The sequence below is a fragment of the Chionomys nivalis genome, chromosome 17, assembly GCF_950005125.1.
Source record: "Chionomys nivalis chromosome 17, mChiNiv1.1, whole genome shotgun sequence".
Lineage (NCBI taxonomy): Eukaryota > Metazoa > Chordata > Mammalia > Rodentia > Cricetidae > Chionomys > Chionomys nivalis.
In genome coordinates, this window is record NC_080102.1 from 28,356,135 (window position 1) to 28,370,129 (window position 13,995).

The window sequence follows — 13,995 nt, forward strand, 5'->3', positions numbered from 1 at the left end:
AAGCATTATATCTTTGACATTTTGGGTGAGTTACTAAATGATAAACTCACTAAGGTCCTAGAAACTTATTTCTAGATAACCTGGAAGTCAATCTTGATAAAAGAATTGTAATTTAGAGAGCCACTGGGAGGAGTCAGTACATTAAAGAAGAGGTAAGGAAGGGGCAACAGTACCATGACTCAGGGAAGGTGTGGCTCCTAGTAGCAGGAAGAGCATGAAGCAGCAGTTCTCAACCTGTGGGGCTCACATAGCAGATATCCTGTATATTATATATTTACATTATATTTCATAACAGTAGCAAAATTCAGTTATGAGGTAGCAACAAAATATTTTGGGGAGGTTAGGGGTCACCACAGTATGAGGAACTGTATTAATGTGTTGCAGCATTAGAAAGATTGAGAACCACTGATTTAAAGTATCCATTACAGACATGAAATTATGCAAATACATCAAGAGGAGCCAAGTGGACAGCAGGAAGCTTTGTTGGAGGATGATCGTGCTATGAATTATGAAGGTGCATCTCACAAGACAGCTAGAAATGGAAAGAAAACCGATTTAATAATCCAATTAACATAGTTTGTAAATTTTGATAAGGCAGATCAGGACTATAGGGAAGAGTTTCATGTATTGGCCTCAACTCTGGCTTGCACGAATGCAATAATACTTGATCCCTAGAGAAAGTTCCCTGCAATTTTCCTTTCAGTGTAGCCAACATCGTTATGCACACTTCTCTTTATAACACTGTCTTCTATAAACTTTCAGCAACTATCCTCAAACACCTCAAAAACTGCTGAAGTCTTTAGCTTTGCCAAAGAATTATTCTATCAAATATGTGCACTATATATTAGGATTTCTTTTACTTTAGTTCTTTTGTTTCTGGGAAAGTAGAAAATATAGGAGATGAGCAATGTATAGACCAATATATTATAGATAAATATAATAATTTATATAAACATGATTTCTCAAAGCTAGCAATTATGTTTCTTGGTTTAACTTAGAAGTGACAGACACTTCATGAGTATATTTTAGTTGATTTTAACATAGAAAATGTTTTAAAACTCAATTGCATAGCATTATAAATACTTATTCTATTTGTATTAGTTTATAGTGGATCTTGTTCATCATCAACTTGACGGTATGCAGAATCACTATGGAAACAGTCTCTAGTTGTGTTTACAGAAAGTTGTAACTGACCTGGGCATAACCACAACATTGATGGAACCATTTGGTGACTTGGGCCCATTACTGGATTAAATAAGGGGAATTCTCACTGCATATCAATATTCATCTCTGTTTTCTGTGGACACAATGTGTCTTGAGACACAAAATGTCTCAGGTGCCTTACCATGATAGACTGTATCCTCAAATTGTGATAAAAAAATACTTCTTTAAATTGTCTTTTCCCATTATTTGTTCAAACAATAAGTAAATTAACTAATATAGAAAAATATTACCAGCAAGTCATGATTGCTGTGACAAACGGACCAGACATATGGTACTCTGGCACCTGGAATTGTTTTGTGTGAAAAGAGTTCAGAAGATGGGAATGCTGAGAGAAACATATACTGTGGGAGGACCCTCTGACCAGTTCCCATGGGAGAAAAGACTCTATCAAGAACTGTGTCAGAACATATACATGCTGCCTTCTGGCAAAAACATCTGACTATATTCTCCTCGTGTTTCAAGAGCTTGAAGTCAAGGTGAAATCAAAACTAATAGATGAATTTGATAGAGGAAGTCTCAAGAAAGAATAGAATCTAATTGTTTTGGATAGTATCCAGTGCCCCTTTCCAGATATACATGAGAGAAAGCAACAGAATGAACAAAAAGATGTGAAGATGTGACAAGGATAGAACATTTAAATCTATAAACAAACAAGAGGGATATTGGGAAAGTTATGTTTGTTAAAGAGATTAGCGCCATTAGAAAGAAAGTTCAGGTTTGTACTCAGAAAATAGGAAAAGAGTTCTGAAGACAAGACTCTACCCATCAAATGCTCCAGACAATAAAAAGGCAAATTTATTTGGAAGGAGAAAGTGTAGGCAAAGAAAACTGTTAAAAAGCAACTGCTGATGAATGTGATGTTGCAGGTTTAGTTACCTAGGCATACATAGGCCTTTATAGCTCTGATCTAAAGGAGACAGGCTGGAGCTTGAGTCGATTGTAGAATATGGCCCAATTGTTCACATGATACTGAAGGCATGAAAAACGCTAGAGTAAAGTGTCATGGGGGATTCCATGAAGCTTCCAAAGAGTTATTTATGCAGGAAATACATGACAGGGACTGATTGTGCTCAAGTGAACCCATAAAACCACTGTGTAAAGTTATGAAGGTGAAACCTAAGTTGCGATGGGGAACTCAGGCTTTTGGAGGTATCAAGTTTTGGGGACACATGTTAAGAAAAGGGAGGTGAATGAAATACAGACAGCAGAACAGAAGGGCTGTTTGTGCTCCAGATGGACAACCTGAGGGGGAAGATCCACCAGATGACGACATCATCTTTACCCTTAGAAACAGGATATGGAGCTAAGAGAGTTGATATTTTCCCTCCTAGATGTTGATCATCCTTTCTGATCTTCTTTCTTTATTGTACCTCTCTCCATTCCTATACTCTGAAACACAAGTGTTTATTCTATTAAATTTTATATTGGAAATGCATAGATAGCTTATGAATAGATTTATTATTGTTTGAGAGTTTCATCCATGCATGCAATGCCTTACGCTCAAATGTCTACTCTTTTCCTCCCTGCACCACCAGCTCCCCCTCCCACTGTCACATTTCCTATTTCATAAGCATGCTCTCTCTTTCCTCTCCCTCTTTCTCTCCCGCTCCCTGTTCCTGTGACTTTCTCAGCAAGTGGAACTGATCTATTGGGAGCTCTCCAAGGCCAGCTGGACTGGGACTGAATAAGCATGGGTTGAAACTGGACTCTCTGAACAAGGTGGACAATGAAGGCTGATGAGAAGCCAAGGACAATGGCACTAGGTTTCGATCCTAATACATGAACTGGCTTTGTGGGAGCGTAGCCTGTTTGGATGCTCACCTTCCTGGACCTAGATAGAAGTGGGAGGACCTTGGTCTTCATGTAGAGCAGGGAATTTGGACTGCTCTTCAGTATCGAGAGGGAGGGGGAGTGGACTAGGGGGAGGAGAAGTGGAGTGGGGATAGGGGGAGGGGAACAGGGGGAGGGGGCAATATGTGGGAGGAGGGGGAGGGAAATGGCAAACGGGGAGCAGTTGGAAATTTTAAGTAAAAAAGAATAAAAAAAAAAAAAAAAAAAAAAAAAAAGAATCCACCGAGTGCTGTCTATGTGCTCATGGCTATGAGATCACACCCTAATTATATAGGGAACCAGAGGTAGGGGATGTCCTTAACTCTCAGGTGAGATGAGAGACTTTTCAATAATATTGATGTTATTCAAGACTGTAAAAGCTTTCAAAAACTGACTAAATGCCGTTTGCATTGTGAGATAAAATGATACTTTAAGGACCAGGTTTGAAATGTTATGATGTGACATGTTAGTGGCAGGTTAATCAGACATTTAATTGTGATGGTTAATCATCACTGTCAAATTTAAGAAGCGGATATGGAATCACCACAGAAACATACCTCTGCATTAGTGAGTGTGTTTACAGAAAGATTTAAATAAGTTTGGGAGAACCAACCTGAATGCTAGCTATATATTTCATGGCTGTGATGCCAGACAGGATAAAAGTGAGAATTGATCTGAACAGTCACACTTATTTCTTTGTACTTCCTGACTGTGCACACAATGTGACAGGCAACCTCCTCTTTCTGCAGCCTTTGTTTCCACAGCAGGATACACTGGATTTTAAAACTGTGAGTTTGCAAAACTCTTCCTTAATTTGAAGAATTGCATTGCTGGTCATGGCACTCAGGAATCAGATGGTGTAGCATTACATTGTCATTTGCACAACTGTTTTGGTACATTTTTCTATGTCCATGATCTGAATATTTAATACAGATAAATTTATTTCTATATCATTTTTAATGCTGATAACATTGGCGATGTGTTTGCTTTGATTAAACCATTAGTTTTATTTATATAGTAATAGCCTGAATAAAAATATTTATTTTAAGATTTTTAAAAATGAATATATTTATAGATTTTTAAAATTAATTTTATTTAGCAATTTATTATTTTACATCCTGAGTGCAGTTCCTCTCCTTCCACTTCTTCCCCCACCCCTCTTCTGTTCTCACCTCCTCTTCCCTTTCTGTTTAGGAAAGGGCAGGTTTCCCATGAGTATCAACAACACAAGCATATCAAGTTGCAGTAAAACTAACCTCCTCCCCATGTAGTAAAGCTGAGCAAGGTGATCTAGTATGAGGAGTGAAGTCCGAAAAGTCAGTAAAAGAATGTTGGATTAAGATGCTGTATATGCTGGATGGGGAGACACATTATCAATAGTTATATCCAAAGTTATATCTTATGAACTACCATGATGGCCAGAAGATAATCCTAATGGTTTGGTGGTGGTGCTATTATCTTGGAGATAAACAATGGCCATCTGATTAGAATTAAGGCCTCATCCATAGGAGAGAACACATACCTGGTATTATAAATCTATTCAAAAATCCATAGTTGAAGATATTAAAGACTCTAGAAAATCATTTCTACCATTTTTGCTAAATTGATATGATATCCAATTTCCTTCAAAATATTCATTCTTACACCTATAGATTAGTATAGCTCTTAGCCATTTAAAGAAGTTTCTTTTTGCAGCACATATAATCTATTGCAGAGATACAAAACTGACCAAAATGAAGAAAACAAGTGATTTTGAAGTGCCCATACCTAAATAAAACATCTGCAGCACTACTCCTATACACAGGGCTCAAGGAATATCATAGAAGATGAGCAGGACAATTGTAAGAGCCAGCACACCTGGAGGGCTGCTAAGAAAAAGTGGAGGGACAAAAATATTGAGCACATGAACTCTCAACAATATAGTTGTCTGTACAAGACCACAGCAGTCAATATTCCAGCATGGTTGGAAGAAGGGCTCCAAGGCCACATCTCAGTTGCCAAGCTACAGACACCTAATGGCTCCTAAGGGAGAATTCTTCAAAGAAAGATGAGTCATATTAGTCAAATCCCTTAAATATATTTTTAGTCCATTCTATGTCCTTAGTCCTTGAAGAGCATGCTTATACCTTATTTTGAATACTGGGAGGGTATCTTGCATCATGTCTATCTATCATCTATCTATCTATCTATCTATCTATCTATCTATCTATCTATCTATCATCTATCTATCATCTTTCTATCTGTCTGTCTGTCTATCTATCTATAAAATAAAATAAAATAAAATTTATTGTAACACTTGCAAAAACATACTTTTTAAGTAGTAAATCACTTTATTGAATTAAACTGACAAATAAAACCATCAAACCTAGATTAATGTAGTCATTTACTCTTATCCACTCTCAAACTCTATATACCTCCATGAACATTGATAGAGTCATTCTGAGGCTATGGGACTTTGTTTAGGGTTTAAAAGCTTTATTGTCAATTGTATTTCCAAAAAGGTAAAAAAAAAAAAAAAAAAGGAAGATTTAAAATTAGACCAATTAGCTTCTGTCATTTTTCATTAGTTGAGCATCTTTTAGCTTAATTGTGTCTTTTTTTATCTCTCAATACTGCCCCTTGTTCTCCTTTAAAAGTACTATACTATGGGGCTGGAGCTCTTCCAAAGGTCATGAGTTCAATTCCCAGCAACCACATGGTGCCTTACAACCATTCATAACGAGGTCTGCAAACACACACAGACAGAATATTGTATATACATAATAAATAAATAAATATAAAAAGTACTATACTATAACCACAGTGAGATTTATGCCTGGTTTAGAGAAAAGTTCATCGTGTTGTTTAGAAGTCTTTAAACAGCTAGAGTTTTAGAATATTAAATTTTAGCTTTTTTTTTCTTTTTCTTGCCTTGATAATCTTCATCAGTCTCATTTCAAATACTGACTTTTAGTATCAACAAAACAGTATGAAGAATAGAATCAAACTAAACACAAATTCTTAGAAAAAGAGAATTCATCATAGTGGAGAATTGGAGGATGAGGAGGGAAGTTTCACGGTAAAGATCAGGATTAATTGGTCTCTTTATAAGGCATTGTTTACAGAGATGCAATCTATTGAGCCTGGATATATTTTAAAACATCAAGAAGCCATTTGAGATGTATACTTCATCAAAAGTGTTTGATCCTAGAGCTTCTGGCTTATAAATCAAGGCGAACATAAACATGTATGAGGAGACGGAATGATATTTTAATATCTGAACCTGTTACCAGCCTCAGTCCCCAAAGAACAGGGTGTTATATTGCCATGCACATGAATTATTCAGAGTCTATGTTCTAAATAGATTCACTTCAAAGTCCCAAACTGAGCACCTCAATAGGAACATTTATAAAAGCACATATCTATCACACACTTTACAATTGCATTGATCATAAGTACCACAAGCTTTCAGAGAGACCATGGGATCTGATTCAGTTGAACACAGTTAGTACTTCTGGGCCCACTCCATTTAATTTAGGTCTACAGAGGTATATAATGCAGGGTGGCACTCCACAGCATACCCAAGAGTAGATCTTATTAAGCATCTTATCAGGGACCCCTAAGAATGTAAGCTTACCCGTACACACAGCCAGGTGACTTGCATGATGACTAGAGAAGACAGGGACTGGGGGCCATGTCATGACTAGCAGAGGCTCCCAAAACTGTAAAAATCATTTTACAGTTAGATTTGTTCCAATAGATATTGCAAAATATGAGTACCTCTATGTTCATGTTACTCAGTATGCTTCTGACTTCAGAAAATATAGAAAGTATATATGTGGCTAAATATAATAAATTATTATTGTTATTTTATTTTTATCAGATAACAAGATTTTAAATACTTGGTTTATATTCCAAAGCTACCACAAAATTTCTTTCATCTCTCTATTAACTCTCTGTATCTTTCTGAGTTTTGTCTCAATCTTGGCAAGGACTCATGGCAGTGGAGTGGCTGTGGCAACTCTAGGGATTGTTTTTCACTGAGCAATTCTATAGCAGGAAGACAGGTGTCTGTTTTTGTCTGGCATCTGTCTATTAAGGATGCACAAATTGGACAGAAGCCTCCTGCCAGTCTACAAACTTCCATCATATCTTATTAGCCAATCATGACTATTTGATGAGGAAGAAACTTAACACTGAGGCAATACTGTTTTACAATTCTGAATGAACTAATTGGTGCAGCCGATACCGTGCCCATGGTCTCATCTGTAAGAGAAAAGCTACACAGCGTGTAATTCCTACTAGATAGAAGAGTCTTGATAAAGAGATCAAAACTCGTTACGTCTCTAGGTCTACTGACCACTTTATAGTATACACAGAAACGGTGAAGGTGATAAACTACACAAGGACACATCTGGTAAATGCCACACCTAGGGAAAGTCTATAGAGAAAAATAGCACATTTCTTTGAAAATGAATTATGAAAATCAAAATTTAGTAAATGAGATGGGGGGATCTAAAGACCTATGAGATACAATATACAACAGCAATGTTGGGAACTTTTCTGGTTCTTGATAAAACATTTAACCTTTAATATATAAGAAAGGTTATGGGTTGGCAGTTTTAGGCTCTATTTTAGGGATCTCTGCCAGTAAGAAAAATGAGGTGAGCATCAATGTTTTCCCAGGTCCTGTAGATTTGTTCTATTTATATGGCCTGGAGAAAGGGTGTGTGTTATTGTACAATAAGAAAAATGTTATATTCAAACAATTATGCTTTAAGGGTAATAATATTTTTCTAGTGTATGCTTCATTGCTTCCTGCCTCCCACTTCCTACTGAGAGGAGTTTCACAAGAGCCAACTGTTGTAGAAGTATTTTTATTCCAGTGGTATTCAATGGAGTATTCAATCTCTTGAGACCATTTCAAAGAGGCAGGAAGTAAACTTTGTGCTTCTCCTAGACAAAGAGACTGTAATAATGAGCCTTATTTTGGGGATGTACTTATTTCTCCACCTTGGACGAACAGAGCTATTTTACTAAATAAATATTCAGTGACCTAGACAGCTTTTCATAGTAAGAAAAGAAAGCTACTTACCAAACATTATTTTCATTTTTCCCTGTCTGAACATGATGTAAGGAAGAAGCCCAGTGCACTATAGCATATCTGGAAACTTTCCAGGAACTGTACTTATTCTATTGCTTGGTTAGTTTATAAATGACACTTGCTAAGAACTCTATAAATTTTATGTATTGAGAAAATTGAAAGTTTAAAACAATGAGACTTCACCAAGGCCTCACTGTTTGAAAATGGGCCATGAGATATACAGATGGCAATTTTGGATATGAATCAGGTACACTAACTATATATTTATGAAACTGATGCATAATATTAAAAATATAAAAGCACAATCTGTGATGGTCTGGTTAGAATATCTCATATGAGAAAAAGTTTAGGAGCCAGAGGGGATGGAGGACACCAGGAGACAACAGCCAACCAAATCAGCTAAGCAGGCCTCATGTGGACTCACAGAGACTGAAATGGCAAGGATGGGGCCTATGTGGGTCTGCACCAGGTCTTCTCCATTCGTGATCTGGCTATTAGCTGGCTATCCTTGTAGGACTAATAATAATGGGAGCAGGTTTATCTCTGACCATTTTGCCAGCATGGAAACTTATTTCCTCCTATTGGGTTGCTTTGCCCTTCCATCCTTGATATGAGGGCTTTCACCTTGTCTTACTGTATCTTGTTTTGTCCTGTCTGATAGTTATCACCTGAAGACCTGATCTTTTCTTAAGAGAAAACAGATGGGGAGAGGGAGTGGATCTGGAGAAGGAAGGTTGGGGGAAGAGCTAGGAGGAATGGAGGGAAGAGAAGCCGTGAATATTATGTATTGTTTGATAAAGGAAGCTCTTTTCAGTAACAAAAGATATGTTCACAAAAAAGCTTGTTAAAAGAAAAATCCTATATTTTCCAGTTCTATGAACTGAGCCAGCCTTCCATAGTTTCCTCCTTAGTGCCAGTTCATCAGTTTCTATGAACCATGTGAGACATCTGGCATTGTGGAAGAACGGTGGGTGCCATGGGAGAAGAGAACATGAAGCACAGTCTGCAACATCAGAACATTCATAAAATAAAGATGAGTAACCCCAAGAGCCATGCAATCTAATTTTTGACAGAAAATTGTGCAGCAGGCTCACTACTCTATCAAGACAGCAGTAACAAGAAGCAAAAATTTAATAGGACTGTGAAGAAGAAATACATGAACTTTTTGGAATGTAAACAAATATAAAGATATCTATGCGCATGTGAACATTCTTAGAGGAATGAATTTTAACCATCATTGGACCAATTGGTACATCCTGTGCCTTTCAGTAACCCTTTCTCCCCAGATATATCTTTCCTTCTTTCTTCAAAGCGGATCCAACTACAGCTATTGGTAAGCATCCTACTTGCTAAGGAGACAGTGAATCATTCTTTAAAAGATGAAGAAGCCCAATGGCAATTTGGTTACACTACTCTATCTGTAACCCAAGGGAACCATATCTAAATAAATCATTTACTCTACTCAAAATACCGTTTCATGGCTAACATCCTTCATATAGAATGTCCTATATATTACCCTGTTATACCATATACAATACTTCCTAGCCCAACCATTCATTTAAATAATGCTAACTACAAGGTTACTTCTTGATCAATTAAGCTTTTTTGATATCTCTCTTCGTATTATACAGGGTGATTGGCTGGAAAAATGTAATTTTGTTTCAGGGATTTCAATTACATTGCTGGAAAAGTGGCAGTGACTTATAGGTGTTGCATTATTTTCTAGAATGCTTTAAGTCAACCAGAAATATAAGGTGCCATATCTTCTATATCAAGAAGTTACCCACATAAAACTGCAGTGAGGGTAGCAATACTCTATAATCAAATCATATGAAAAAATGTTTTCTATAGTTACATTTCTGAGACCTTTAAGATGTGGTTCCCCAGGAGGTACCATAATAGTCTATTAACTGCAAGGTGAGGGCATCATTTGACAATTTTGTATTTCTCAGATGATTGAATACAACAGGTGAACAGTAGCAATACTAATTCTGACTAATGCAATTCATCTTCATTCCATTTCCTATAGACAATGCACAAAGGTTATCCCTGCAATGCAGAGGATCTCCTTGGAAGCATTTGAACATTGTGATGTCCTGAGACAAAAATCAGATGAAATGACACAACCAAAAACACATGATGCTGCTAATATCTTTAACTTCAGGAACAGAGGTTTGGATAATCCCACCCAAGAGCACCAAGCAATTTGCTGAGAACAAATTAAAGATATAATAGTAAAGGTGGGAAGACTTTAGACTACCAGTTTCAAACTCGTGTGCAGATGAAAAACCAAGCACTAGACCTGGTGAGATTTATTTAGTATTGCAGATTAATTTGCTTTGCTTTGTTTTTGGATAGGATGGGTGGGCATACGGGTGTGTGGATGTGTGGTATTGCTATTTCCCTCTGAATTGAAGTAGTCTTTCCTTGAGTGATGTGGAGGCTTAAAAAACTTAAGAAGTTCATGAAATTTAGGACGTCCCAAAGCAGAGAGAGTTAGAAGACTCGTGATATCATTCCCAAGATACACAAACAATAATTGCTGGGAAGCAGACAACATTTCTGGGGTGCTGCCACAGTTTCAGGGCACTCCACAGATGTGACTTTTGTAAGTTACACCACTATGAAATGGGATTTTGGTACCATATAATGTTAAGGGATATTATACTTCTATAATTAACACCTCGCTCCATTTCTTTTTTCAGAAGAAATCTCAATAAACCCATTGATACGGGGACCAACAGAACCAAAAATGTATCTGGCAAGAGTAGTTGCATGGTCTCTGGCAGGGGCCAAAGAAAATACAAATGAGGCAAATCCATTTGTGAGTGGAGTACCTACAGGGGCAATTCAAATTAATATAGCTATCTGTCCTCCTTGCTGTAGTGGCAGTAGGGTGGACCCTGCTCTAGGTGAAAATACACGCAGCCAGAGATGCACAGCATGGGGTTACAGTACCTTCTGGGCAAATTTTAAGTAGGGTGATATACCTATTTCATGAATGAAGTCATAGAATCTCCAGATGTTCTCCAAAGGGTTGATGGACTAGAGAATGTGTTTAAATCTCTAGCAGTAGCATGTGTGGGATGTGGTCTTAAGCAGGCTGTGGCAGCAGTTGTGTTGCCTTTGCTTTATGTGGAATGATAAGAAACTGAGCTCTGATCCTCTGCTGCATACTATGTTCTGCTCTAGCCATCAAATGTTCAAGGAAAGTAGAAGAAAAAGAAGATAAAATCATACCGGCATACCACTTTTTTTGACAGATTACAGGGAAAGTGTGAACTAACTACATCTCAGGTGACTATTAATTATTCATATGCAGCATCCCTAAATTCAGAATCCATGAGAGCAATCACACAGTAGGAGAGTGGGGGAGAAATAAAGTGATACAACATACTTCTTAGGTATAATCCTTAATACAGAAGAAGGGAAAATCCACAATTCAGCGTGAAGACAGCGACTTTAAATATGTCCCAGTGTGGGAAACTCTGAAAGTTTGCTTCATCTGTAAGATTTTTAAAAATCGTTTATTTTCAATTGTATATATATGTGCATGTTCATATGAGTTTGTGCACATGAGCGATATTGTCCTTGTAGGCCAGAAAGATGGCAACAGATTCTTGGGAGCTAGAGTTGCAAATAGTTGTGAACTGCTTGACATGGGTGCTGCAAACTGAACTTGGGTCCATTGGAAGATCAGTATATGCTCTGAAGCATTAGGCCATTGTTCACGCAACCTCTAGAACTTTCAGTGTTCAAGTAGGGACAATAGAGAGACAGCAGTCAAAACAAGGGAGTCAGTGCTAACCAGCGATAAAGTAGGTGAAACCGAGTCTGGCCACCCTTGTTCATGAACTGTGTGCAGAAGTCTAAGTTTGTACCTCCAAGCCTAACATGGATGGGAATTGTGAAGGATTCATCCATGATAAAATGGAGAGAATTCTCTCAAAGTTTGTGTATTACATAAAATAAAATAAGGCAATGATTCATTCCCATTTACCCTTCTCTTTACTGTAACAGAACATGTAACAAGAAGCAGCTTAGGGAAGTCAAGTTTATTTTTGCTGACAGTTCAAGACAATGTAGCCCATCATGATGGGAAAGCATAGCAATAGGTGAAGGACACTTCTAGTCACATTACACCTGCATTTAAAGAAGTAAAAAGTAAGCAGGAATTGTGCCCTCTGTTTCACTTCAAGGCCACCCATAGGGACACATTTCCTCCAGCAAAGCTCCAAAGGTTTCCAAATTTTCCCAAATAACCAGCTTGTAAATAAGTATCCAAAAATGAACCTATGAGCTATGAGGAGCATTTCCTATTCAAAGCACCACAATTGCTCATACTTGCTGATATATTCAACATTGTTATTGTGAGTGAATAATTGTCCCAGGTGATGAACCTTTCTCATTGGACTTTACTAAGTTTTAACTATCCTCAAAGTTTCTAAATTGCAAGATAAATTTGAACTTTTTTAGAGAAAATAGTAGAAAATTCTAGACACCTTGCCCAGGTGTCTACATAAAACCAGCCTGCTAACTCTGAAGTACTTTACAGGCCTAGAAAGCATTTGGAGGAACAGTAAAGACAGCAATTTAATAAATTAATGAAGCCACCTGGCATGGACACACCCAAAAGCTATGAAGTTATTGTCTTTGGTAGAATTATTTCTTTGTCTGAATAGATGTTTCATCTTTTAAGTATAGGAAGATAAACGCTATACGATATAGGATTGGAGTCTATCTATGACTATCCCAAAATTCACTCCATAACTGAACTGACAGCAGGGCTCCTCCATGAGCTTCTTAGATCATAAAATAGCAGAAATGAGATAGCATACCTGCAAACAGGCAGTAACACGTTAATTTGGCTGTTTGTTTTGAAGGTATTCAGTCACACGTGGCAATGGTGGTGTCTCAGTCCACAGCTATAGGAATTCTGACTTAAGGCTGTTGACTGGTGGGTAAAAGAAACCAGGATGTAGGTGTATTCTTTACTAGATCACAAACAGTCTTCACTTCCATTCTCCATGTACCACATCCTTGGGCTCTATAACACTAGATTTGTACCACTAACTGGAGAAGAATTATCCATATAAAAGTCAAGTGGGACACTTCAGCTTCAGACAATAACAGCTAAGTGTTCATACTTTGCCAAAAAAATCCCTTTTCATAATAAATTATGATTGTAGGTGTCTTAATACTGGTTAATATTATACCACAAGACTACATTAGAGGCCATCCAACAGAGTGTAGCTAAAAATTGGGAGAAAATAATAAGTGAATTTTAAAATTGCCTTAAAATTAGTTTGTGTGGGCTGTACATGTGTGCATATTCCTACTGTAAGTATGGAGCTCTTAGTACATATTACATATTTTGGTCATCAGTTATTTTCTTTCAATCATGTAGATTCTTGGGATGGAACTCAGGCCATCAGTCTTTACAAAAAATACCTTTACCAGCTAAGCAATCTATTTTTATCAACTTTTTGAGATTAGAATGTAATTACATGTTTCCCTTCCTTTCCTTCCTCCAAACCATCTCATATGCTTTGCTCTCTTACAAATTCATGGCCTATTTTTTATTAATTTTAATTGCATATATATATGTATAAGTATAATGTATATGTACACACATATACATACATATATATGTATATATATAATCCTAAAGGTAACTTTCTCAGTATATATAGTGTTCCTTGTATGTATGTATGTATGGTTATCAAATTCCAAATAATGAGCAATGAAAACATGCATACAAGTAACTTACATACATATATGTCTACATACAGCTGAGCCATCCTGCTAGTCTCTTAAGTGTGTCTTTGGAGTATTATGTTAACAAATTTGTTAACAAC